At 45.6% G+C, this 27,481-nt stretch overlaps 1 protein-coding gene across 3 annotated transcripts in view; it reads right to left on the reverse strand.

The window, feature by feature from the left end:
* ATXN1 (ataxin 1) overlaps positions 1 to 27,481 on the reverse strand; it is a 418,270-nt gene that overhangs the window by 171,972 nt on the left and 218,817 nt on the right. For 2 of the 3 annotated variants that reach the window (XM_047795259.1, XM_047795261.1), the window contains one exon: positions 20,186 to 20,246. The exons of the other annotated variant lie outside the window; for it this stretch is intronic. The gene's annotated coding sequence lies outside the window, so the exon portion shown is untranslated. The remainder of the gene's footprint in view (positions 1 to 20,185; positions 20,247 to 27,481) is intronic. 3 annotated transcript variants of the gene reach the window in all.

The raw sequence follows: 27,481 nt of genomic DNA on the forward strand, positions 1-27,481 counted from the left end.
GAAAAATGTGGTTTTCTTTGTAACAGGCTAAAAATAATGATATCCTTTATCTTCAACTGAACATGTACATATGTTGTATAAGCTGTTGCATTTAAACAAATTGAAAAACAGTAGGATTCTGGCTATCGTCCACCAAGAAACAAAACCTGCCCAGAATATCCTTTTAAGCATTAAAAATACAATTAACTGTGATTTTCCACAAAGTTCAATCCCACATACCAAATCCGTGTTGTCAACCAGGTCCAAGGCATCAAATTATAAAAGCTAATGTCTCAACAACAGACAGGAAGCTCAGGAAAAAAATGATTTCAGTACAATTTTACATAAGGGAACGTTAGTTTATATTTCTACAAATTGCTTTTGAGTTACTGGGCAATATGTTATTTAAACTCCCCCTTATGGCAACAGAACACAAGTCATATCCCTTAAATAATTCCCACTGAACATTAAATGTTTATCATGTGCAAAGTGCCACTAGATGAGGCTCAGAAATGGAGAAAACAGGTTCACTGCTGTGAATGCTGAATGCTGATTTTTAAAACAGAAGAATGTCACCAACTCTGATAATTCTGGGTGATTCCTCCTTACCAGCAACAGTGATTTTTCAACTATGTTGTCTTCTAAGCCGGAACCCTGCCTTCAAATGAAATCTTCTATGGAAACCCAAAACATTAAACAAAGTTGAGACCATTCGCCTTGACCTACCGGTTTTTCCTCCCCCTCCTCGCCACCCTGCCCGCCTTTACCACCAAGGGCTTCTGCAGGCAGCCCTATGGGAGTTTGGGGGTTTTGAGACATGCTTCGGCCACTGGAGAAAGTGCTCTGCCCTCCACTGGTCTGAGGAGTCTCAGATCCTTCACATGGCCTATGAGACACCTTACACTTTGCTCCCCCTATTTCGCAGCCCCATGAGCTCATCAACCCACTGACCACGTAACATACCGCCCTCAGTAATGGAGTACCGACTGTTCACTGCATGCATTATGCACCATGCTGTTTGTGCCCCATGCTTTAAGCTGTCCCTCCGCTTAAAAGGTGAACCCTTCATATCCTTCACCTCCATCAGTGCTGAGACACCCCACAACTCTGCATGTCTGGAAACTGTCTTAACTCCATATATACATTCATTTTCACCTCACCATGGTGGGAGGTAGGTATTCATGTAAACTAACTTTCTTTCTTTTTTTTTTTTTTTTTTTTAAAAACACATCCGGAAGTTCCTGGGCTAGGGGTCAAATCGGAGCTGCAGCTGCCAGCCTATGCCAGAGCCACAGCAATGGCAGCTCTGAGCTCCATCTGTGACCTACGCCACAACTCACAACACCATCAGCTCCTTAGCCCACTGAGCAAGGCCAGGGATCGAACCTGCATGCTCATGCATTCTAGTGGGGTTTGTTACCGCTGAGCCACAATGGGAACGCCATGTAAATTAACTTGTAAGTAAGTCAAGGACAGAGAGTTATCTTCTATTTTCAATTGTACAGTACGATTTAGCACAGGTCTTGACTCATAATAGGGGCTTAATATACGACCGTGAGAGAACAAAGATCAATGGATAGATGGGTGACATGGGTTAAACTATTTCCACCAAACCCATGGAAAACATTTATTATCAGTATTCATACACGTATACATACATATACACTTTTTCAAAAATTGTGACAAAATATAAAGAGCATAAAATTTACCATTTTAACATTTTTTTCAAAGCGGGTAGTTCAGTGGCATCGAGTGCCCTCGTGTTATTGTGCAACCACCAGCATCATCCCTCTCCAGGACTTTTTTTCCTCTTCGCAGAACCCAAGTTCTGCCCATCCAGACATTGTACAGTTCTCACTGTATGAAGTGATCTAGGGTGTAGAACACCCAGCTTCTTCACTTCCCCTTTGCCTCCACCTGCCGTCAATCTCACGCCTTTTCCTCCACACTTGGGACCTTTCTCAGTGAGAAATGTGGTCACTGTGGTTGAGACATATGGTCAATGAAACTTCAGTTACCAGCCTAGCTACTAGCGAGCAGTGTAGGTGGCAAGACATGAATTTTCTGGATTTTTTTTTTTTTTTCCTGAAGCCCTACACTGATCCCTATTAACACAAACGACGAGAAGCCAGCATTCACTCCAGGACTCTCTGGGGCTTCACAAAACGCATGTCCATAAGGAACAGCCACACGTGGGGAAAAGAGCCTGTGGATAACACATAGAGCTTACATGTGACATCCACTCAATTTCACTGCCCATGTTTTAACATTTCTGAACATAGGACTTGTTTTCTACCTCACGAGAGCAAGTGTGATAGTATTTTTTTATTCTCCCAGGACACTCATCATTAAATCGACGGTGCACCTTACCATGAGTGGCTCAGAAAAATTAGAGAAAGCTGGTACCTATTTTCTGTTTGTACCCCAAGATTTTTACTGTAAGATGTTTGCATCTCATGATCACAGTTTCCGTCTTACATTTAGAGGCCTATAAAGCAAAGTCCAGGAACACAAGAAAAAGAAGATGGTGACCATTCATTCTGGTGGCCGGTAGAGACTGGCAGAGGCCAGCAGGTGACCCAGCCGCCAGGTCCACTTTTCACATGAACGTCTCCACTGCTCCGGCGCCAGGTTCACCTTGTGTAAACGACACAGAGTAAATGAAACTTCCAATGCAGTTAAGCTACACCTGACCTCCTTCCTGTCCCAACATTTGATAGCTTTCTGACTTTGCCAAAGTCCTGGTGGGGAAGAGGTGAAGGACCAGGCAGCCTACTTTGCACAGCTGGCTGGGGCACCAGATGATGCAAAGAGCCCATCTCTTCCTGTGTTCAGTGCCCCTGCTTCCACAGTGGTAGCTTTGGTAGCTCTAGTTCTATTTTCCAAGTGAGATCACGGTTATTGCTTTCCATGTCATTATCAGCTACCTACATACTCCTTCCGAGAGTCCTGGACCACCAAGCGAGGGGCCAAAACTCAGCCAGAAACAATCTGAAGTTTGCCTCTCGGCTGTGAGCAGCCAGGATACCTAGATACACACCAGGTAGGCAACCAGCTCTCACTGAAAGAAGGCTACCAACACATCCATAAACCAGGTGTCAACCCTGACTCATCAGTATGCCTACCATGTGCCACATTTCACCAGCCAGCACCATACCATTAGGCTTTTTTTTTTTTTTTTCTAACCAAGAAATAAGTAAACAGTGTGGAAAAGGTCCCTATCAGGTGTGCCTGGGGTGCTGGTATCAGTACCATTTTTGAGTTTCTACCATTAGGTCAGGCTGGACATCCCAAACCTTAAAAAGTTAATATGGGAACACCGCCTGTGGGCTTCATAGGAAAGGACGAGACCGCTGGCAGCCTCCTAAAATAGGAAGTTAAACACAGCAAAGAGATCTTGAGATTTCCCCTTGCAAAAAAAAAAAAAAAAAGGCGGGGGAGGGGGATGGGATTTAATATGAACACAAGCCAGATTTGCTGAAAAAGCAGTCTTTGTTCCTTAAAACTGCAGTTGACTGTTTACAGACTACTAAAATTTCCTGAAAGACTGTACTCTAACTAGCCCATGTGCATTGTCACCAAGCCCTTATTCCAAAAGCACTGTCAGGGAGAAGCCAAATTAGGGTCTCAGTGATAACTGCAAATGACTGAGAACAAACCACCGTGATTCTAGCTTTTAAACATTTAAGTCATTTTAGTGTTGCTTTACTCGCCAGACAAAGTGCGTTATAAACATCTCTGCTTTCTCATAAAAGCCTCCCCAGAGCCAGGCATGGCCAATGGTATTGTCACAGTGAGGGGTACACTGTCCCGTTTCCTCCTGGAAGAAAGAAACTTTTTTGTGATTCTCCTTTTCACCTCATCTGTGGGACAGGGACAGTGCCTACTCCCAGGCTGAGAGCATCGTGGTTTTGGCAGGGGACTGACTGAAAAATCTTGGCATCAGGGTTTATTGTAAGCCGAGTCACACTGGAATGGAGGCCCATCCGAAGCCCTGGAAAAATGAGAACTATTTCCAGGGTAACAAAGAGGTTTGGCCTTTGAGCTGGGGATGTGTTTTCATTCATCCACTTGCTGTGATTCACCATGTGGGTGACTGTAAGCAGGCGGTATCATTTAAGTTCATCAATGTATTAAGTACCAAATCCGATGAAGAAAGTATTTTAAGGAAAATGGTCATTTGGGGGTTCTCTAGACTGGTTTTATTCAATACCTCCCCATTCTCCTTTCTTTCCAGAAAAATAAAGCTATTTTATGGGTAGGTTAGGCCACCAGGGAGTCATTCAGAAAAGGATGATTTTAGTTTTAATCCTCTTTCTCATTCCTTATTTACTGGTAGCCTAGACATTCAGATTCTCTGGAAAACACAGAAGCCATTTATATGCTGAAGTCAAGAATCTTGATGAGCCTGTTCAGAAGTGTTAGGAGGATTGATGAGTTAATGCTCAGAAAGCACTTGGCAATTCCCAGGTCAAAGATGCGAAATGAACACACCATTATTTGTTTTGATGGTGTCTCAGTGATGAACTTAGTCCAGGGGGGCCTCATTAGGATAAAAGAGCTTCTCACTTTGAGGTAAGAGGCAGAAACATGTTGGCAGTACTTACTTGCACCTGATTCTCTTTTATGCTAACTAAGAGGGTAGAGGGCACGCCTGTGATTATTGATCGACACTGTATTAAGTTCCTAAAGGTACAAAGAAATGAAAAGATGGATGGACGAGTCGACAAATGACCAGATAGCCATCAAATACATATTCTCCGCCCATGGTTTCTATCAAGGCTGCAGCTTTAGAACCTTGTTTTCCTTACCCAAGTTACTGCTGCAGAAACAGATCGCCAGGGTTTGAGTCTTAAGATATAATGGATTTCAATTCCTAAAGCGATCTGGTCAAGAACGTTCAAACTGGATTTGTCCCATTTTTGAGGTAATACAACACTTTTTGGTTTACTATCTTGGCGCTACTCTTTGCCTTGGTTTGGCAAACTGATAAAAATAAAGCTTTTCTATTACATTGTACTTAGACATCTTCTGCACTATAGAAAGTGCTTGAAAGTAATGCATAAATAATGGATGGATGGCTAAGAGGCATCACCCAATCGTAGCTTTGCACAGTCAGAAGGAACCTTCAAAGGTTCCTCTTGCCTGTAAGGAAGACTGAACTTCAAACATGCAGGACAAGCATTTTTCTTAACCAACATTTATGAGTAAAAAAAGTAAGGACTTTTACTGCATGGAAGCTCTGACACTTAAATCTCTAAAGTCAAGTTTATAACTTACCATGTATGCCTGACTATAAGGCAGGGTTTTTCGCAAATGCACCCCTGAAAAAAGACAAAATTTCCTCGATTTTTGAGTCCATAGGAAGCTTCTATTTGTTGCTCTCTGAAATATGTTTTTTAAACAACAAAGTACTCTTTATGGAAAACATATTCTCTTGAAACCACCTCCATCAAAGCTAGTTTTGCATGCTTACAAAAGTCACCTAACAGAATTGCTGTTTTTCTCTTTTAACAGCAAAAAAAGAGATTTAGCTAGTAATTATTCTTGGGAGTACGACTTAACAGTTGCAAACACTGGATGTCATTATCAATAAAAAAACATTTTAAAGGTTGCTTTCTAAAGCAGCACAGTAAGTGGTTAAGTTGTATAGCTCCTGAATACATACTTACTGGAAGAATGGAGAAAAAAAAATCTCTCCATAATATTCTTTGGTACCCATATTGTTATAGTAATGGGCCCCAATATATCATGCCTCCCCGTAGCCACTCTCACATGAACTGTGAGCTTGGCTATGTGATTTGTTTTGGCCAGGAAGGTATTTTAACATGTAATCAATAGATATAGGAATGGGTGATATTTGTGGCTTGGGATAAAATTTCCAGTGACAGCATCACAGATAGATTCAAAACATATCGTATCTCAAAGGACTTAGATAGAAATCAAAATAATGTGTTCTAGAAAATTCTATGAGAGGACTTATAAAGTGGCTCAAATGATGAAGCCACTGGTATTGTAGATGGAAGTCACAAATAAATTATTTCACATACTAATGAAAGTAGAAGCAAATGGAAGTTCATTTACAGATGACTTCAAACATGTTTGTCATGCTAACCGGCTGAGGTACAGATCTGATTCTTTTAAATGAATGTCTAAGTCCTTAAAAGGTTTACCATCAAGTTGGCCCCAAAAACTCATTGAGAGGATGGAAGATAGCTTAAATGTGAACTTGTATATCTCAGACCTCAACCTCTTCTTCATCTGTAGATCTGAAGATTACAACACCTTACCTGATATATCCACTAAAAAGGATGTCTCATCATCTCATACGCCTTTAGAGAGTTACGATCCACAACACAGAAAATCACAAATGCTGGCAAGGATGCGGGGAAACCGAAACCTCTGTGCCCTGCTGCTAGGAATGTAAAATGGGGCAAGCTATTGTGGAAAACCATCTGGCAGTTCCTCAAATATTAAAAACAAAACTACCAAGGAACAGAAAGCAGGAACTCGAATAGGCATTTGTACACCCATGTTTATAGTGGCATTATTCACCTAAACCGAAAGGTTGGAAGCAGCCCAAGTGTGAATGAACAAAATGGAGTCTATGTGCACAGTGGAATATTATACAGCCTTAAAAAGGAAATTCTGACATATGCCACAATATGGATGGACTTTAAGAAAACTGTGCTAAGTGAAATCAGTCACAAAAGGACGACTTATATGAAGTGTCTAGAGTCCACTTATATGAGGTATTGAGAGTCATCAACTTAGAGCCATCAACACAGAGACGGGAAGTAGAATGGTGCTGGCCAGGGGCTGGGGGAAGAAGAATGGGAAGTTACTGGCTCATGAATATGGAGTTTCAGTCTTGCAGGATGACATCGAGTTCTGGGGACTGGTTGCCCAACACGTATGTACTTAACGCCACTGAACCAAACATCTACCCATGATTAAGACGGCACGTTTTATGCGCATTTTACCACAATTGTTTTAAAAAAGGCATGTCTCCTGCACACCTTAAACTTGACATTTGCAAAGCTCTGGGCCCCCTCTCTATGAACAACACATTCATTCCCTCACTTGCTCAAGCCAGAAACCTGGGAATGGGCCTGGTGACCACCTCCCTTCTCCTCCATCCTCAGCAGGAATCCACAAGTGGGAATTGTAGCTACCAGCCTGTACCACAGCCACAGCCAGCCACAGCAACACCTGATCCGAGCCTTGTCGGCAACCTATGCCGCAGCTTGTAGCAATGCCGAATCCTGAACCCCTGTGAGCAAGGCCAAGGGTTAAACCCGCATCATCACAGATTCTAGATTGGGTTCTTAACCTGCTGAGCCACACCGGGAACTCCAGAACCTGCATTTTTACAAGATTCCCCATGCAACTGAACAAGCTCACACTAGGCACTCATTTAATACTTGACTAGCTGAAACGACTAGGAAAAAAAAAGTTATCAAAACCAGAACATAATTTACACAATTTATCCAAAGACAACTGTGAGGGAATAATGCTTTCCTTACATAAAACTCTATTAAAGCTACAGTCAGCAAAAGGTTAAAACTATCCACCTTCTGAGTGAGGAAAACCATCTGTGCCTTGGCCAACTAAGCAGCTGAGAAGATTTTAACATTTTACAAAGCTTGTCTATTCAAGGGTAGAAAGCCAGCGAAGGACTTGCCCACTATCATCAATATTATAATTCTCCTTCCATGAGTTGGGTGGCCATGAAAATATCTACATCAAAGCTTTAAAGAGGCTTCTGTAAACGTGTATTGCCGATGTGCCACAGATGTAAAATTTATCTTCATTTGATGTAGCAACAGCACCACGCTCTCTGTTTGGTCACAAAGCTTTGGATTTCTGTAGCAGACCAAGCAGAAGAGAGAAATCCAGACTTGATGGGACACATTTCTCAACTCCTGGGAAGTAGGTGTTTTGTTTCCTTGGAGCTGGGAAGCAGCAGCCGTAGGGACAGGCCATCTTAAAGGGCACCATGCCCGCCACTAGGGGGCATTCGCATGCGAATCGAATTATCCTAACTTGGCAATTCAGAGAAGGTACCTCTCATGGGAGTTAACAGGGCAACTGCTTCAATCTCCTGTTCCTCTCAGAAACAGACAAAGAGCAAAAACATCAATGCTACCAATTATCCAAAACCTCTTTTGTCTTGCAACACAGGAGCGACTGCATCAAAGAGCTCAATCGAGTCTCTTGCAGGACCAGGGGTTACGAGGTGACACTGCCTGCAGGTCACTTGATCTCCATTATTCAGATGCCCTTCCACGCGCTATCCTCCTGCAGAGTCATCCCAGCCACGCTCAAGGTCCGAAACGTCCACCTGCTTCTTCGAACTACTAGCTCATGATCTCAGAAATTCAACTGGATAACCTATCGGCTTGCAAAAGTGGCCATCTGGGAGCAGGGGAAAGCGAAGTGAGGTTGTGGAGGCCTGGAGCAAACAGGATGGAGTCTGAGGAGCACTGGCGGGAAGTGAGAGAGTCAGGTCTCCGCACTGCCCAGTGGCCGCCCATCCTTAGAGGAACCTCCAGGTAGCTGGCTTCTCCCTGCACCTGGGCCGCCGAGGGTGAGGCTCTGACCTCTTTTCCCCTCTTGTTCCTCACCAGGTCCCTCTAATCTTGGTGCAGATTCAAGGGTAAGTTTAATTACAGGGCAGGACACCCCAAGGCCACCAGGTGGGAGCCAGCAGCGGAACACACAGGGCCCCCGCCCCCCTCCGCATCCCAGCGACATCGGTGTTCTTACCCTCCAAGCCAGCTGCTCACACGTTCTGCCACCCAGGCCGACAGGAGAGGTTTCACCAGCGTCTATCCCCAGTCCTCCCTCCTCCGAAAGCACCATCTGCTTACATGTCCCTAAAGAAGTCCCACAGAAGACAGGGCTGACCGGATGCTGTGGAGCCCTGGGAGGTGTGATGATCACAGACCCGGGACAGAGCTGAATGTGACACCTCAACATCACCTCCACGGAAAGGAATGCGTTTGAAATTAAAAGGGAAGCAAATGCTTTCGTCGCTGTTCTCTCTCAATTAGGAACCTGTACTTCATGGACTTCTCGGCGTTTCAAATACTAAATGACAAAAAATTTTCCAAGTTCTCAACATTTCAAAGCCTCTCTTTTTTCTATTTTTTTTTTTTTTTTTTTTTTTTTTAGGGCCACATCCATGGCATTTGGAGGTTCCCAGGCTAGAGGCTGAATCAGAGCTACAGCTGCTGGCCTCCGCCACAGGTGCAGCAACACAGAATCTGAGCCGGGTCTTTGACCTACATCACAACTCACGGCAATGCCTGATCCCCGACCCACTGAGTGAGGCCAGGGATCGAACGCCCATCCTCATGGATCCTAGTCGGGTTCGTTAACCACTGAGCCACCATGGGAACTCCCCAAAGCCCCTCTCTTTTAAGATAGAAACAGCTTCAGAATACAAGCCTTTCTTTTTCCTTCCCAATATGTCAGAAAGTGAAGAGAAACACAATGGGCTAGGCAAAGTCCAGGGCCGGCCTGTGATCTGCTCTGTCAGGGTTCTGCCCATAGGTTTTTCAACACCAAGAGCAGCTGGCACACCCTCCCTCCTGCAAGTCAGAGTGAGCACATGAGCCAGAGGCAGTAGCAAAGGTGGAATATGCATTACAACAGTGCTGGGTAAAGGGGCTCAGACCCCGCCCCCTGTGCCACTTCCACCACCACTGAAGGAGCAATGAGCAAGCATCACTTTCTAGGAATGTGTTAGTGGCTGTGATCACGTGTCCTCCTTACACTCAGGTTTCCTTTGACTAAATACTATGTAGCAACAACGATGTGGCCCCCTGGACTCAGCATTGAAACAGAAGGCTTTGCCAGTGGCATTATCTACTCGGGTTCTATATTTTTCAGCGCCAGCACCTTTCAAAAGGTCCACCAATGGCTAGGGAAACATTTGGGACATTGAGAATCCCCTCTCTGGCCACTGAGCTAACCTCACGTAGGAAATTTTCAGTCCTCGAGTTGAGAAGACGTCTTCAAACACCCAGCAACATGTTTATCGTCATTAAACAGCAAACGCCCTTTCAAACAAAATCCGACAGGACAGAGATTACTGTTCATGCTAATGGAAAGTGATCAAAAAGCCCAAGATGCTTTAGTGAGCTTACTCTGAAGCCTGCTCCTGCTTGAATTTCTCTGCAAAGTACATCAAAAGAATATAGATATCACTGGAGACTCAAAACGTTTAAAGTCTTCTAGTAACCAGTGAGAAACTGCACTTGAAACTGTACAAGATGTGGAACAAAACAAAGCTGACTTCTACCTTCTCCCTGAAAGGCAACACATCACAGGCTATAAATAGTTCAGCCTTTCTGTTTAAATGTACACCCATCCCCCACCCCAGACACGCCAGAGGCTTCTGATCATCTTGCTATTTCAAAGGAATCTTACTTAAGAATCAATCTAACAAAATCATGGTGATTTTACGGGTTGGTAGGACAGCTTGGAATGAGGAGGAATGCCATGGGGGATCCTATTCCTTGCTCAGCTTGGAGAGGGGGCAAAGCTTTCATAAAGAACAGTAGCTGTCAACTCGGGCAAGCAGGAGGGTCTACCCACCAAGGGCAGCCTCAGAAGAAGGGTCAAGGGCATTCGAGGCAGAGGAACGGTGACTTGAAACCTTCCTTCTTCATCACACTTTCTGCACCTCTGGCCGGAGGTGCCTGCTTGCCAGACCCACTCGGAAAGCGGAGCAGAAAGGGAGGTGGTTAGGAGTTTCCTGCTCCCCTGCTAGCATCTCTCCAGCTCCAGCCTGGATTCAAGGAAAAGAGACCTGGAGTTGATGGACTCCTGAATCCTAGGAACCCATGCACTCACTCTGGTTCCTGGGATCTTGCGGTGCGCAAGTTGCACCTGGCTTCTCTCATTAGACTGTGCTCTGCCACTAGAGACAGGCGCCTGTGAAACGTGACATGACGAGCCCCAGAAAGTAAAACGGGAATGTGATCCGTTCCTCCTCTCTCCCAACCAACAGCCTTCTGGCTCCTTTCTCTCAAATCAAAACTGGCACTCTCCCGCTGGACCAAAAAGATGGAGAAGGCGGTAGGCGGTGGCCTCGTGAAGCTCAGAAGAGCTGTCAGCTTGCAAAAATTTGACAAGTCAGCAAAACATTACCAGGCATTTCCCAGAGCTGTGGGGAGCTTGTGTCTAGTAATGAGGCAAAGCAGCAGGAAAGAGAAACAGCTCTCACCGCATGGATGGTGAGCCTTCTCTGATCGGGCTAGATGCGGCAACATTTAACGCTTCTGTCTCGTCCACGTTTAAACCGTTTTATCTCCACTAGAGAGCTGGGATAGAGAAGAAATTTCAGCCTGAGGACTTGGCTGCTGATTTAAGAACTGATCCTAAACCTTGGGGCGGGCAAGGCAGGAACATATGTGAAAAGGCTGGGGTTAAGACAAAAATCAGGTACTCGAAAGAGCTCATCTGGGGCTAAGGATCTCCCCCAATTCTACCCAAGAACCCGCAACTCACGGAATGACACTGTTACAAAAATAAGCTCAAAAAAATATATATAACACAGGATGCCTCCCGTAGCCACCTGGGGTCAAAAAAGTCAAGCTATTGCTCCAACTCCCTCCCTTGTCTCTTATGTCCAGTCATCCTGTCCAGTCTCCTCTTTCCTTGTGGTAGCTGCTACATCTGTCCCTTTATAATGCTCCCAGTTTTCCAACTCTTATCTTCTTTTGCCCACATAACCTCCAGCCAGGGTCCCCATCTCTGCTTTTCTCCCCACTAACTCCTGCGTTGTGAACACAGTTGTAAAGCTAATCTCACCGCAACACAGATGGGTTATATCACCAGCTTGTGGAAAAAGCTCCAGTGATTACCATCCTCCTGTTTGGGACTCTCCGCACAGCAACACCCTGTCCATACTGCAACAGTGACAAGCAGACGGCTTAGGACCCGCCTGCCCCCCCCCCCCCATAAAACCAGAACTGAACAGGTGCCGTTTTCTAGGAATCTGTCAGTGGCTGTGGTCAGGGGTCCTCCTGGCATGTAGGTTTCTCTTGCTCAAATACTACATGCGGAGACATGGCTGAGAAGCCCCACTCTTTGGTCTGGCTCGTGTGTGCTATGACCTCACCCTACCCTTCCAGGGACATCTTCCCATTTTCTCTCTTTGAAAGAACCACTTTCCATGGTGACTCATACACAGAGCTTCCAACTTGGTTTTCATGTTGGGCTGCTCTGCTTCGCCCTTGTCTGGAACCCCTTTTCCATTGATCGCGAGCTGGATGCGGCCATCTGCTAAACCCCAGGATGAGAGGCAGCTGGTGAATGAGTGGGAGAACCTGATGATTTGGGGAGTGGGGGGGTCAGGTCATGGGTTAATCTCTGCTGTCTTCATTTAAAAACCAAGAAGCTGAATTAAGCAATCTCAACCTCATGTAAGAGGAACAAGGCTAGGAGTTCCCGTCATGGCTCCGTAGTTAACGAATCCGACTAGGAACCACAAGGTCGCAGGATCGATCCCTGGCCTTGCTCAGTGGGTTAAGGATCTGGCATTGCCATAAGCTGTCATGTAGGTTGCAAACGTGGCTCGGATCCCGAGTTGCTGTGATGTAGGCCGGCAGCTGTAGCTCTGATTCGACCCCTATCCTGGAAACCTCCATATGCCGCAGGAGCAGCCCAAGAAATGGCAAAAAGCAAAAAAAAAAAAAAAAGAAAGAGGAGCAAGGCTGGAATGGCAGCTGGTGCTAGGTACCACACATACTGTGAGGTTGAGCTGTGGACAGTGATGGGGTGAAGCCAGGGCTGAAGGCTGGAAGGCTGAGGCGTTAGCAGCAGCTCAACGCCCAACTTAATTGGATTTAATCTGCCCATGTCTTCATGATTTTCCATTCACTGTGGTTAATTAATGTCAGCTGTGTTTTTTTATTATTAATGTTCTTATAATTTCAGTAAATATCTCTGAGTCAGGCTTAAGTTTTCCAAGTCTGGGGTTTTGGGGGCCGTCAGGTGCATTCCTGACATAGACACTGTCAGGCGTGAGGGATGGCTCCTTCCTCTGTCCACTCCCTCCTTCACTCTACAAATATTCATTGAGCACCTACTGTATGCTGGGTGGGAGAACAAGAAAAACGAACAAGAGAACTGCAAAGATGGGACCTTCTGCATCAGGGGCTGAATGCACGGTCTGGGACATAGCAGGTGACACGTGTCCCTTCCAGGATAAAGCTTTGAAGTATTTCATCATGGGTGCATTTCTGCAGGGTTTGTCTCCTCCTCTGTGACCATGAAGGAAGCTTCTGGATGCAGGATAAGCACCTCAGTGTGGCCTGCATGTGGGGGGCTAGGCATAGAGCATAGTGGCCTGAAGAGACACCAGACCCACCGTGGACACTGTACGAGGGAGAAGGCAACATTTACTCTGTTAAGCCATTGAGAGTTTAGGATCAACTCTCTCTACAGCCTAAACCCATCCTATCCCAACTCACACGGCAGCCTTCATTTTCTAATGTCACCATTTGGCAATCAATCACGTGTCATCATGGCTTGAGATAGTTCTATTTACTGCCCTTTAATTTCTTCAACGTTACCTGTCATCATGCCTCTTCAACTAAGCAAGAGCCTCCTAAACACAGTGACCTGAGATTATCCTCTTTGGGGTTCCCTTCTGCACCCTCCAACTCTCTTCCTACACCACACCTCCCCCCCCCAATGCCAAATTTAGCAGTGCGCTTTGCCCACAGCAACTATTCAACCATACTTGACTTACTAGCATTTTCTCAAAGAAATAATCCCACCACTCTAACGACAATTATTTACTTTCATTCACTAATACCTCTATGCTGGCATGGATAATTAGGAATTAAGTCCAAGAGCGACAAAACAGTTTTAGGGATTTGTCTGGGGACCTCTGTCAGCCACTGCCCTGAGATTCTTTGTCAATCACTAGTAATCAAAGATTGGCTTGGTGATCACGTCCCACTTGTTTGTGTTGATGCCAGTGACTGTGGCCCTATTTAAGGATGTACGTCGGGGCTTCTAGGATTCCCATTCATTCATTTGTCCGTGAGTACAGTCATTCTCTGAGAGTCAACTGACAGTGACAGCTATGGAAACAGACAAGCTAAGAGACCATAGGCTGGTCACTTCATCTATATGCCCCCGTGTCCTCATCCGTAAGCTGAGAGTTAAAAATGTCTCCTGTAAGGCTGTTGTGAGAATTACACGATACACAGAAGGTACTTAGAAAGTTATTTTAAGCATCAAGATATAGCAGTGCCTGGCACATGGCTGTAATTTTACAAGGCTAATACCATTTATTGAGCACCTACTACATGGCAGATATTAGAGCATCAGGGATGGATAAAAGGTTGTGTAATTCTCAAGGAGTTTTCAATCCAGTACAGGGGATAAACGAGCAAATAAATGAAGTGTTACAGAGCCAGATCCAGATCCACACACACACACACGTGCACAATTCCTGGCAACTGTGTTATAGCTAAGAAGATGCTCCCTTCTTGGAAGGTGGGATGCTGGAAAGTTCCATAGACAGTGTGACAACTGAACTGAGTCTTAGGACATGAAAAAGTACGTGCCAGGCAAGATAGGGGCACAGGGACATCCAGGCAACTAACAAGTGTTAAGCAGCAGCATGGAACAATTCATGTACTCATTCAACAAGTATGTATCAAAAGCCTCCTATGTGCTTTAAGTACTGGGATACAGCAGTTAACGATACTGAGGTTTCCAATTTCACGTAGCTCATGTTCTAGCAGAGAAGACTAACAATAAACCAGTGAAGAGATACACAAACCAAGAAGCTACGAAGAAAACCCAGGGGGTGAGATGGCCAGAGGGACTAAAGGGTAGACAGTGAGAGACACAAGCAGAGCCAGAGGCCAACACACTGCCCCGCCCTCTGTTTTCCACGGGAAATCCTCCTGGCCTCTTGCTCCATCCTTCTTCTTTCTCAAGGATGTGGAGCAAGGTACCTGGCTGGGGTCTCAAGCCAGCACGGACCACGCCTCTCCTTGGGGTGCCTTCACTCCCCCGGGTAGAGTGAAAATGTTGAGCATGGGGGTGGGGGGTGCTTCTGGGGTCTCTCTGTCCTCCTTTCTTCACACAGACAGTGGTCTGCAGACTCAAAGCTTTCCTGCAGGTAGACTGTGAGCTGGCCCAGCCCAGGGAATGAGGGAAGTGTTTTTTGTTTTTTGTTTTTTGATTCATCTGAAGATCCAACTTCTAACTCAGTTACCTTAGTCGCCTAGGTTCATCCTGGCTCTATCAATGAAAAATATTGTCTGCCATTATCGGCAGGTAAGGATGGTGCAGCCATCGAGCCATCACATTACGGCTGCTGGCCCTTGTGCCCCTAACGGTGCCCCCGAGGAGACTCAGGAGGAGAAGGCACAGGATGCTGGCCCCAGAGAGCTGGGGTGCACAGCGAAGGAATGAGTTCAGTGAGTCCAGACTCTTGCATCTTCCCCCATGTAGAAAAATGCTAAACTCCTTGAGATATCTGGTTTTCTTTCTTCCTTCCTTTTTTAATGAGTATAGTTGATTTCCAGTGTTGTTTCCATTTCTGCTATAGAGCTTAATGACCCAGTCATATATCTATATATATATATACACACACATACATATGTATATATACACACATCCTTTTTCTCATACTGGAATAATGACAATAAAAAAAAAAAACCCAATGGGACCCAATTAAACTCAAAAGCTTTTGCAGAGCAAAGAAACGATTAAAAAAAAAAAAAAGAGACAAGACAGCCCACAGAATGGAAGCAAGTCTTTGCAAACACTACATCAGCCAAGGGCCTAATCTCAAAAATACACACACCTCATACAACACAGCTGCAAAACAACCCCATCGAAAAACGGTTTTCTTCCTTTAACAGTCATCTTGTGAGGTTCCGACTACCTGGTCTTGGTGGCAACAACTCTTATATATCCCGGCTCCTCCTCTTCCTTTGCAGAACAGCCTCGGAGTTCATCTGAGATGCTGTATGCCAGGCTTGAAGGGTTCTGAACGTTTGCCCAAGGACACTCATTTTCAGCTTTCGGGTTGTGCTCCCCGCCACCCCAGTAGCATCATCTGCCCTATGACCTTTGTCATTTCTCAGCGGGCTCAGGACTTGGGGAAGGAAGAGCACTCTCGGCAAAGGTTTTATACAATACAGGCCCCAACGGGCCCCAAAACTCAGTTAGGAACTTCTATCCTCACCCATCAAACCTGTCCCCTTAAGGAAAACGTCCCATCTCTTATGTAATAGCTCCAGCGACATTGCTAGGGGTCTGTCTGGGAAGGCTGGCCCCAAAGGTACAAGGAGCCAAGTTCAACAGAAGGAGCGACTCTCGGGCAGGATACGGGGGAGGGAGGGGCCCCTTCAGTGCCACTGTGAAAACCCTAGGGTGCACCGTTCATGGTCGGTAACCACAAAGAGGAGGAAGAGGAAATGTGAAGTCTGTAGATAGTCTTACCTTGTGATTTCATATCTACAATTAAAAAAAAAAAAACCCAACAAAAACCCACCCCCATTAAAGAATCTCTTGAATTTATCTTTCCTCTGAAGAATTGGAAAGCATGCTCCATGTATTTACACACTTGCCGCACAGCTTCCTTCTGAGACTGGATGAGACTATAGGTTATCACCAGGAAGTACTCAGGGCAATGGTTACTATCTTGAGGGCTCAGTTGTGAACATGAGAAGGGGAAGGAAAAAAAAAAAAAAAAAAAAAAGATGAAGACTAAGATAAACGGTTCTTGACCTCGAAGGCCTTACCCTCCACCTAGAGAAACCACTCAGGCCTCCCCAGCCTTGTGTATCAGAAAAGGAAATACGAGCCAAAGGTCACAGAGATGCTAAGGATTTTTTTAACTGCTTCAGGAGGTTGGAGGGGAAAAAGCGTGTGTTGAAAACCAAGAGTGATTACAAGGGTTTCCTGGAGGACTTTAGAGATGAGCAAAGAGCACGAGAAACGTTAAAACCCCAGCCACGCACACTGCAGAGACTGCAATTGGAAACCGCACCTCTGGGAGTTCCCACTGTTAAGAACCTGAATAGCAGCCACGAGGATGCGGGTTCAATCCCTGGCCTTGCTCAGTGGGTTAAGGATCTGGCGTTGCTGTGGCTGTGGCTGGCAGCTGCCACTGTGATTCAATCAATTCCTAGCCTAGGAACTTCTATATGCCACAGATGCATCCTAAAAAGAAAAAAGCTAAAAGAAACAAACAAACTGCACTTCTGGTGGAAGGTCCTAGAAGATGTGCCGTGTGCACAGGATTTCTGGGTGGAGCCCTACTGGACCTGGCATCGCACTCTGCCCCACAAGGGGTATCCCCAGTCCCCGTGGAGCACATTACATGGGTCCTCCATTCCCCTAGATTTCACACTGCTCTGTGTCACTGCCCACTTTCCAGCCAGGAGCAGCTGACCTCAATGCACAGGCAGTGCAGCGTAGAGCACGGTGCCACTCTGCGGGGGCTGCCGGCCACGGGGGAGATGACAAGGACAGACGCTCCACTGACCTGGGCTTGCGAGGGCAGCGAGGGACTGAATTTTGCTATAGACACTGCCTTCCCCCTCATCACGTCCTCAGCTCGGTGGAGACAGGAGGCAAGTGTTAAGAGCAGAGATAGTACGAATTACGCAGCGCACACTCCACGGGGAGGGGAAAGGCGGGCCAGGAAAGGAAAATAAAAGAGGCCATTGGGGATGTGCTCCTCCTGCCCAGGACACCCTGGCTGCCACAGTCATTGTGTTTTTTTTTTTTTTTTTTTTTTTCCTGGCTGCACAGACATGTTGCTATGGAACCAACACATGCCATCGCTACTTGGCCTCTAGCAAATAAAAATCTCAGCTCTGGCAAGAGCATTTCCCTAGATTTCCCTTAAAGGAGACCATCGATGCGAGGGCTGTTCGAGCTTGGAAACGGCAGCAGCATTGCTCCCCAGATGCAGCCGTCCCGCCACACACCATGAGGTGAAGCCCAGGAAATTCAGGTTTTACCAGGCGGACATGCGTGCAGCCTGTGAACCTGGGTGGTACAAACCCATGACGCAGCAATCAGCCTCTGAGTTGTGTTTTAAGAAGCTCCTGGCTTCGCTCTGTGTTTCGTTGTTCCGCCACCAGTAAAAGCAAACCGCTTGTAGTTTTGGGGCTGAGGACCTGATGCCTCCCAGCTGTTGCCTTCCAACTCCTTATAACCCAGCAGGCAGCCGAGGTTGCTGCAGGTGGTTGGCAGGCGTTCAGGTGGTCCTGAGTTCATCACTTTGCCGTTTCTCGCCTCCCACCCCTCTAGTTCATTCCTTATTTAGAGAATATAACACAACAGGCATGGAATTTGGCACTCTCCTCCTTTTCCTAAGGCCCTTAACTGCCGCCTGTTTTAGTCTTAGCTCTCAATTCCACAGAGATCTTAGATGCCCCAGGGAGCAATGTCCCACATTGTACTGCGGTGCCATCTGGGGATGAACCTCCGGGGCTTTTCTTGGGTTAAGATGAGGAAATGGAAACCCTCAAGTTCACACACCTAATGATGTACAATTCATGCACACTGAGTATCTCGGGACAGAAGAGATCAGTTTTAGCATCATCAACAGGCAGACAGTCCTTCAGTGAATCAGCAATCCATGGTTTTTCTTTTTCTTTTTTTTCTTTTTTTTTTTTTTTTTTTTTGTCTTTTTAGGGCCCCACCTGCAGCATATGGAAGTCCCCGTGCTAGGAGTCGAATCAGAGCTGCAGCTGCCTACCTACACCACAGCTCATGGCAATGCTGGATCCTTAACCCACTGAGTGAGGCCAGGTATTAAACCTGCATCCTCATGGATACTTGTCAAGTTCATTACCGCTGAGCCACAATGGGAACCCCCAGCAATTCCTGTTTTAAACTCCATACAGTATGTTGGTAGAAAGCAGACTATTTCTGTGCCCTTAACAGGGACTCCATTAAGGGCAGAAGAGAAGCCCCCCCTTAGGATAAAGTGAACACAGCTGGTGATGATCACAGGCTCTCAATACGACCCTTAGACCCATCTCTAGATGAGAGAAGATAAGGGCACTCAGGACACCAACCTAAATGCACGTGACCCAGAACCAGGTCTGGCACTGGCATCTCCAAAGATCCACAGGCAGATGCACCTTCTGAGATCCCATCTGAGTACACTTTCTATCATTCCTCACAACTCTGCGCTCACAGAAAAAGTCCTTTTTTTTTTTTTTTTTTCTTAAATAGTGAAGAAAGGTTTCACTGCGGGCCAAATTTGCACAGCCCGGCAAGAAACCTGCTAAGCGTCATTCTGCAGGTGCAGACAGCCCCAAGTGGGGGTGTGCCGCTCCGCAGCTGGCCAGCATGCCCCTGCAGGTGCACGTCGGCTTCTCGTTGCAGAACAGGTGGACCGCCGGGTCTCAGCACGTGACGGGGCATTGCAAATGCGGTGGTTTGGGAAAGGCGGAAGGGAAAAAAAAATACGCCCTCTCAGTTGAGGTCCATAATGGAAATGCTCTAGGTTCTTCCACTCCATCAACCTCTCTCGGGAGCAGCCAAGTATAATGACTACAAGAGAAGCAGCAAAGAGCATCATGCCTGCCACCTGCCTCGAAGGGATGTTAGCATTGGCTTATTGGTAATACATCATGTTGAACCATCTAGAACAGCTCTTTGAGGCGGGGGCAGGACCCCATGCAGCTGAGAGTCAAATGCCTCTCTTATATTCTAGGCTCAGACAGCGGAGGTGGGGGGGGTGGGGAGAGCCCTTGGGGCCTCCGCTGCCCCCTCTGTAACGTAAGGGCTTTGCTCCATGTGCTGTAAGGTCCCATCTAGCGCTCACATCCTATTATTCTCTTTTGTGGCATTAAAACAGTGTGTCACAGGAACAAAACGCATGGGTTCTCCTTGCCCACGGCTGTGTTTCTGTGCAACAGCCACTAAACAAAGAGAAACTTCCCCTCCAATCCCGTCTGCCAGCTGAACAAGGCGACAGCAATGGTGGTACCAACTCAGAAGATACAAAACCTGTAGACCGCCGAAAGAAATGGCAGGAAAACACAAGGGGGAACCTTTCTCTCCAAAGAGAAGGAGAGACTTGGTGAGTAGAAAGAACATCTTGGTTCCAGGTGGAAGACAACGTCCAGAGAATGCGCGCTCATCAAGTCATGTGAGTAAAACACATACATAAAAGGGTCAAAGACTCACTCACCCTGTGGAAACAGCAGACAGGTTTCTCTTCACCCAGACAACGGACTAATTTCTTTGGAAAACTGCAAGAGAAGAAGATAGAAACCAAAACATTAAACCCATTCTATAAATGGGTTCGTAGAACAGGTATGCAGAACGGAGAGCTAAGGAACCCCAGAGCCTGGCCCTTCGGTACTTACTAGGTGCACAGCTAATGTCCGAAAGGACGGCACAACCGCCTGCTTGGCAGAATACGTGAATTTTAAAGACACAGCTCAGAACAATTAACATGTAGAGAATAATCTCATTCATGGTTCCTTTATCTCAAGATGTATAAGCCTTTGGCAAAGCAGCCTTGTTGCGTGATGCACCCCACAGATCTGCAAGCCTTGTAGCTGCCCAGCCCCGGAGACAGCAGGTTTTCTGGACGTGGGGACCTTACACAAAGGCCCTGGAGCAACACCTGCGCGTGTGCAGCAGCCAACAGTGGGCAGGACAAGGCAGTAACCTTTGTTCCTCCGCAAGAAGACGACCCTTTATAGAGGGAGTTGATGGGAAAGGAAGCTACCACTTAGAGGGGGGATTGATGGGGAAGGAGGCTACCATTTCTAGGGGGAATGGATGGCAGGTGGGCTCATCAGTTACAAGGGGCTACTTACGCCCTGTAATTAAGAGGATTGAATAGTCCTGGGAGTGAAGAGGAGCCTGGTTGAGTGGGGGGAGGGGCGGGAATGTGCGGAGAGCAAGAGAATAGCCATCTGGAATAGCCTAACCCTCAAGCGTACCTTGTGGCATCTGGGAAATCGGCTTTTTGATGGATCTTTAAAAATGTCCACACCCTCGTGATAGGGCTAACTGAAGCCATCTTCATAAGTAAGCAGGGCACCCCATTACTGCACACTGCCCTCTCCCGAAATGGTGCACCCACAACTCCATCCATCCCCCGCCCCAATATCAACAACCCCGGAGGATTGGTCATTAAGCTCCTCTGGGAACGTGGACTTGGCGGAGAGGCGCCGGGGGCCACATATCAGGCGGACTGAGTAATCCCGGGAGGAAGCCACGGTGCCTGAGATAAAGTGTGGGAAAGAACCCAGTTGATGTGCACGTTGCAAGAGGAAGCACGAACGACAAAGGGAGATAAGGGAGTGACAGCCGCGGGCCCAATGCATCTGAATCACGTAAGGAACTAAGCTCGGGATCCAAGTTTTCAAAACATCTCCAGAGACTGTTTTAAAGATACCTTTGCAGGTTCAGGAGGGAAGGGGGCCATTCTAGTCTAGCTCCGGAAACTGGCAAATTTCACAACCTCCCAGAGCACTTGGGATTAAGTCTCCAGCTGTAAGAAGGCTGCCGCGTTCCCTCCCTTTCCCCTTAAAAGAACAGAGCACTGCAGCCACGAGGGCTATCCTGAGAGTCTCCTCCTCAGCAGTGGCCACTGGCCACAGGTTGCGCGACCCAACCTCACAGTCCCACAGAGAACTACCTGACTGCCAGGCTGAGCCAGGAGAGGGGAGGGCTCCTGAGACCCTGTGATCCTACCTCCTGAAAAGTCCCTCCTCTAATTAAAAATACTACAGGGAAACAACAGCAGCAGGGAGAGATGGTCCCTGTTGATTAACACCCCCCCCCCCCCCCCCCCCGCTCCGTCCCCGGGCACCTTCTTTTTAAAGCAACACTTTATAATCCGCTCACAGACATTCATCTTTGTGCCCTCATGGCAGACAAGAGGGCCATGGTGAGATTCACTGAGACCCTAACACGGATTGCAGAGTCAGACCTGAGAGTCTGAGTCTCAGCTCCGTCACCCACCAGCTGGGCGATTCCAGTGACATAACCTCTCGGAACCCTTTCCTCATTTGCATGCCATCTTGTTTCAAGTTTTCCATGTGGCACTGGGCATGTAGAACAGACTTAATAACAAGGAGACGTTTTAATGCCGTTTACAACACATCTACAGATCTGGGACAAGAGGCACAGCAGAGCTTTTTTTTTTTTTTTTTTATTTCATGATTTATCAAAAATGTGAGCACTTGTGTTCTCTTTTTCTTCCACCCCCCAAAATGAGCTGAGAAAAATGAGCACAAAGTATAACTGTTTACTGTGAACAGTTAGGTAATGCAGATAAGGGAGAGAGAAAAAAAAAAGCAAACCCAAAATACAAATCATTAAAAGTCCCACTAATGGTCACGTTGAAGATTTTGGCTTCTGTGGTCCCAGGCTCTCTCCTCTGATCAGTTATACAGAGTACATTGTATATATACAAAATTACATACATACATACAATTTATTCATAACACACAAGAGCATTCATATTCTGCAGTCTATTTTACTTGTAATGTTATAAACCTTTTAACATCAATAAATCCATCTCCATCCTAATTTTTTAAGGACTTCAAGGGTACTGCCCTGAAAGACTGAACCACTAAATATCTATCTGTTGAATTTACAGAATCTATCAAAATGCCCCACATTTACAAGAAATGACCAAGTCTGTGGTGGTGTGTGGTTCTTTTGCTTCTACATTTTCATCAGAATGGATAAAGGCAGCTTGTGTAAGTATCAAAAATCTTAACAAAAAATTGTTTTGGTTTGAGTGGGTGTAGCTGAGAAAAATACAAACGAGTACATATAACGCAGGAAATCATATCACAAATCACAATAGTCAGTGAGTTTCCAATACACTGAAAGGGGACAACATTTTAAAGACTAGGGCTAATGGTGGCTAGAGATGCATATTTCCAGTATGAAATCCTAAGTTTGAGGTTATAGAAGTGTCCCTGTTTTGAGGTCTAATCATGGTGGAGTTACTTAATGACAGAGAAAAAGTAAATGGAAAATTGCAGACTCTTGAGTGAACCTAAAAATTATAATCACATTACATGAACTTGAAGACTTAAATCAGAATTTACTGTATTTAGATGATATCAAGAGCTGGAGGTCTGTGTCGTCTTAGCATGTCTGATTTCCTTCTCTGAGAGAAAGGTTGATTTGGTAAAACGTTATGTGATACAGCTGAGCTGAGCTGCATGCCATATCCTTGTCCTTGATAGAAATATTGCGCCACGTCTATAACTGTGACTGACCAGCAACATTCCAGGAAAAGACCGCTTTGGGAGGGAAACTGGGGGTGCTAGACATATCTCCCACAATCAACAAAGAGTGTAGAGTGAATTCTTCTTCCGGTGACGAACATAACTCTTGAGTATTGCCAACACTGCTCTAACAAACACGCAAGAGGTGGGGGATGGCCAGGGGGCAGCAGAGAAAGACAGATAGGACATACTGTGGCGGCAGAGAAATGCCAAATCAGATACCAGCTGGAAAACCCTGGAGAGATCAAAAAGCAGAGAAACAGTTTGATTTATGAAACCAGACGCCACAAGGAATGCACAGGTGATAACCCTTTCGCATGCTACCTTCCAACAAAAGTTCCCTAAAAGTTCCCGCCTTGTCCAGCTTATGCAAATTTCAGGGGAAGTGACAATGTGTGTTGGGGGGGGGCGGTCACGCTCTTCGAAGGGATTTCTACTCTTCTATTTTGACCACCTGAAATAGAATCAACATTGGGAGATAGGAACTCAGCCCTTAAATGTTAGCACTGGATGGACTCAGAGAAAGTATCACTTCCTCAACTCTCACCTGGGGCTTTGCTGTAAGGTGGAATAGAGACTGGGTTATTTTCACGGATCTCTTTTGATGGTACAGTTCCGGGGCTGGCGGGATGTTCCTTGATCTAACCATGAACGTCTCAAAGGGACAGATTTTGCTCTCCTTCACTCTCTTGTGCTCCCTGCTCTCTCCATGAGAGAGAAGCAGATGGCCAGGCTGTGTTGTGTGCTATAAAACATATCCTTATGCAGACAAAACTAAAGGATACACTATCTTAAATACACTTTCAAAAGCACCTTTGCATCCTTTGACGGTGGGCATGGAATGGCCCGGAGCACATTCTCCCTAGGAGACCTGGCCATAGAAAATGATGGTTTAGGCTCTAATATCCTCCTTCAATTGTGCATCTCGGGTAAACATGACCTAGCCAGAAAAACTGGGCTGGTGCTCTCTATTCCACCCTTACAATATCTTTTTGGACTACTGGCTTTGGAAAATTCTGTCTTGCCATTGCATAATGTCATCCTGAGCACACACTGGATTCCTAAATATCAGCCACAACATTTACTGGATGGCTAATCATGCTGGCAAGTTTTTATCTACCATCTCTAATCTTCATAAAAATCTCTGTAGAACACGTTCCATTAGCCCCATTGTGCAGATAAGGAAAACAAGGTTCAAGGCAAGTGACCGATCCAAGGTCACATAACCAACAGGCAACAAAGCAAGAATGCAGAGCTAGCTTTGTCTGGGTTTGAAGACCAAAGGAACAAAAGATAAGCACCGTCGTAATATACATGTGAAGTTTATATGACCGCTCCAGCATTCTCTCAAACACAAAAGATAAGCAATTGCTTTCCCTAGAGAACTGGATATTTCTTTTTCAGGTCATTGTTTTTCAGGTTATAACATATACGAGGGCAGCAAGTGAGGATGACAGAACAGAAGTCACGGACGACAATGAATGGCGAGTCTGCTTTTGCCACCCAACAGGTGCTAGGCAAGCATTCTTCAGGCCGAGCAGCAGGACCAAAAGCGCTGACGGTTGCACCAACACAAAACGGAGCCTCGGCAAGTTGCTCTAACAATTACTTCACATCATTCTGATTATGAGCCACCAGCATGCAATCGGCAGCACAGAGCTGATCGTAAATGATCAGGATTTGACTTCAGCTATCAAAGCATGGCAGAGGGCGCATACTTTCATCTGACCCCAATGCAACGTTAATGACCCAAACACGAAGAACGTGCAGGAACAACCATAGCACAAGGGCAGCCCTTGCTGGGGGCTGTGGGTTATCACAGATGCACTTCATTTCGTTCAACTTTTTCATCTACTACCTCAGAGTAGAGAAATATGTGTTTCTCATCTGATACATTTATCCACAGTCTAATTCAATTGAAAGATTTAAGTAAGCATACAAATTCCCCAGACTTAATATTGCATGTTGTACAGACCTCTACAAGAAGCATTTTTTCATATTCTATTGTAAATTTTTGTGAGTAGGCCTCCCCCCCCTGCCCCCACTGAGTTGTGGCCCAGTTCTGAGAACAAGGAATTTATATCATTTATTTCTATCTTCCCAACATCTAGCCTGGTGCCTGGCGTATACGGTAGACAATCAAAGTAGGCAGAAATGAATAAATTCTCATCAGACCACAAATAAGGAGGCATGCTTATTGAGTGCATGAATAACCCCCAAGTCGTTCTAAGGGCAATATCTGAATTCCAAGACTTGTCTACAAATTGAGAAGAGAATTGCAAATAAATTCCATGAAATTCATAGAGATCTGTTCTTTAGGAGTAAAAAGATACAAATGAAAAAATAAGGAAATAGTATCCTCATAGCAACTGAAGAAAATCATTTGCAAAGGGATTCTCATCAGATTCTTTTCAACATGAAAGCCTACAACTTAAGGAGAAGACAGTATTTTGGGAATGGTTTCCAAGGAGAGTAATCACTATTGGATAAAGGACCAGATCTGGAAGAGAAATACTGATTATTAGATTATGGTGGGGGGGGGGAAGAGGACAGTTTTCCTTTTCTAAAGGAAAAGGGCTACAAAGTTTTTAATATATCAGTGCTATTCCAATCAACTCCTGTAGCTTTACTAATAGATTTCAGTTGGGGCAGTAAGACTATGAAATGTGACAAGGATTCTATTTTGCCTTAAGATAAATACTATATCCACAGCAAAGTGTGACACATCACTAGATTTATCCATTATTGGGATCCTTTTTGGATTGTACAAAATGGTTACTTTACATAAGAAAACACCTTCTGGGAGATGTCACTCCCGGCTTTAGGATCTCCTTGAGGGGGGTCCTGTGTTTGTGGGTGAGTATGAGCGTGGGTGTATGTTTAGAATTTCCAAAGCATAATACATATACTGTTTTAAATTTAACATTCTTGAACTGACCAAACACACCACGTAAACTCCTCAAAGTCAGTGCCCATACACCTTAACAATTCTTCTAGCAATTAGCATACATTCATTGCATGAATGGCCAAAAGGTTGACCAGAAGGCAGAACAAAATTGGCAACCCCATAGAGAGCTCAAAATTCCAAAACTGGCCATCCCTGCCTTAGCAATGCTGAACCTCTGACTTGGGTGGGGGCGGGGGAGGGCTAAAAGAAGCAGGATGCTATTTTTAAGGTGACAGGCGACATGTTTTTCGGTGCTCTATGCTTCGGGGCCACGTCCCTGCAGTATAACTCTTCTCACTGCAGCTAAAGATCAGAGCTGCTTCACCAAAGTTCAGTATCAACAGGGATTATTGCCGGGGAAAGGCAAGCGTTAGCTACTGTGACTTTAAAAAGTACTGCCAGCTCAGTCACACTTGGCAACAGCCCTGGGGATGCTGGATGAAAAAGTTATTGCCCCAATCAAATAACAAAGGCTTAATTAAAGAACACAGTTCTGGACACAAAGTTGGAGTTCACTAAATACTTAGAAGCCATAATAGCTTGAATCTATGTGAGCTTTATAGTTTTCAAGCTGCTCAAGTAGAGTGTGAACAGTCAGCAGTCAACACCACTATATGATATCTATGGTTTAAAAAAAATGGTACCTCTTAAAAGCCTACAATAGTCAAGGGCTGGCCAGCTTTTTTAGTAAAGGACCAGATAGCAAATTTTTTAGGCTTTGTGGGTCTGGACAATCAGTCACCACCACTCAGCTCTCCCACTGTACCACAAAAGCAGCCACAGACAATCCTATACAAATGGGCATGGATGTGTTCCAATAAAACTTTATTTATAAAAACAGGTGGGGGTGAAATACAGTGCACAGGCCAGAGTTTATCAACCCCTGCTCTAAAATATCACTAGACTGGGAACTTAGAAGAGAAAATATCTGTTCCCTCCTTTTCCCCAAAAGAGATTATATTTTTACCTAGTGAAACATCAGATGACAGAATCACATGGTATCCCAAAGCCATCAATGGCTTATTTCTGCAGCATCCACCATTGAAGTTCCTTCACAAGGAACAGGAAGGGCAAATCTTTCAAGGTCAGGTGGAATTTTCCAGAATGGCAAGTGTCTGCGCATTTTTCTCCGCATGACACAGGTGCAAAGGGACTGGGCTGCCCTAGCATACTCTGCATAAATGCTCAATAGCCTCTAGAAGTGGTCAACTATCTGAGCAAGCAGGGAGACACCTCTGCAATGGCAAAAAGCCAACCGCCTGATTAAAAATGGGCA

Source organism: Phacochoerus africanus, chromosome 9 (assembly GCF_016906955.1).
Source record: "Phacochoerus africanus isolate WHEZ1 chromosome 9, ROS_Pafr_v1, whole genome shotgun sequence".
NCBI lineage: Eukaryota > Metazoa > Chordata > Mammalia > Artiodactyla > Suidae > Phacochoerus > Phacochoerus africanus.